This window comes from Bison bison, unplaced genomic scaffold (assembly GCF_000754665.1).
Source record: "Bison bison bison isolate TAMUID 2011002044 unplaced genomic scaffold, Bison_UMD1.0 scf7180017864263, whole genome shotgun sequence".
Taxonomy (NCBI): domain Eukaryota; kingdom Metazoa; phylum Chordata; class Mammalia; order Artiodactyla; family Bovidae; genus Bison; species Bison bison.
This window is the reverse complement of record NW_011494835.1, coordinates 1,878,183-1,879,046: the sequence shown is the minus strand read 5'-3', so window position 1 is coordinate 1,879,046 and position 864 is coordinate 1,878,183. Positions and strand designations below refer to the sequence as shown.

The 864-nt window shown below is 45.3% G+C and overlaps 1 protein-coding gene across 1 annotated transcript in view; it reads right to left on the bottom strand.

The window, feature by feature from the left end:
* Nucleotides 1-864, bottom strand: part of PPA2 (pyrophosphatase (inorganic) 2) — a 100,219-nt gene that overhangs the window by 60,719 nt on the left and 38,636 nt on the right. The gene's annotated exons all lie outside the window — the stretch shown is intronic.

The window sequence follows — 864 nt, the reverse complement described above, 5'->3', positions numbered from 1 at the left end:
GAAAAGATGTCAACTCTTTAGTTTTCTGAAGAGATTACACCTTGTTGCCTACAAACTATATACATGGGCATTTTTATAAATGAACAGCATGCTACTGCTGCTGCTGCTAAGTCGCTTCAGTCATGTCTGACTCTGTGCAACCCCAGAGATGGCAGCCCACCAGGCTCCCCCATCCCTGGGATTCTCCAGGCAAGAACACTGGAGTGGGTTGCCATTTCCTTCTCCAATGCATGAAAGTAAAAAGTGAAAGTGAAGTCGTTCAGTTGTGTCCGACTCCTAGCAATCCCATGGACTGCAGCCCACCAGGCTCCTCTGTCCATGGGATTTTCCATGCAAGAGTACTGGAGTGGGGTGCCATTGCCTTCTCCAATGAACAGCATAACAGAAATTTATTATCAAGTTTAAGGATCCCTTATGCACCATCCTTCCTCAAAACCCTCATAATTAGCTGATTCTGAATAGAACTGTAGAAGTTCCCTGAAATGAATCCTCTCATATTTATAAGATAGGCAGAAAACATCATCTTAAGAATCTTATCTAGAATTTCAGATTATCTAAGCCTGGCTCCTCTAATTTTACAGAGATAATTAAAAAGGAATGCTACTTAGAGCTAAACCCTATCAGTTCAGTTCAGTTCAGTCCCTCAGTTGTGTGGGACTCTTTGCAACCCCATGAATCGCAGCACACCAGGCCTCCCTGTCCATCACCAACTCCCAGAGTTCACTCAGACTCATGTCCATCGAGTCAGTAGGCCATCCAGCCATCTCATCCTCTGTCGTACCCTTCTCCTCCTGCCCCCAATCCCTCCCAGCATCAGAGTCTTTTCCAATGAGTCAACTCTTCACATGAGGTGGCCAAAGTACT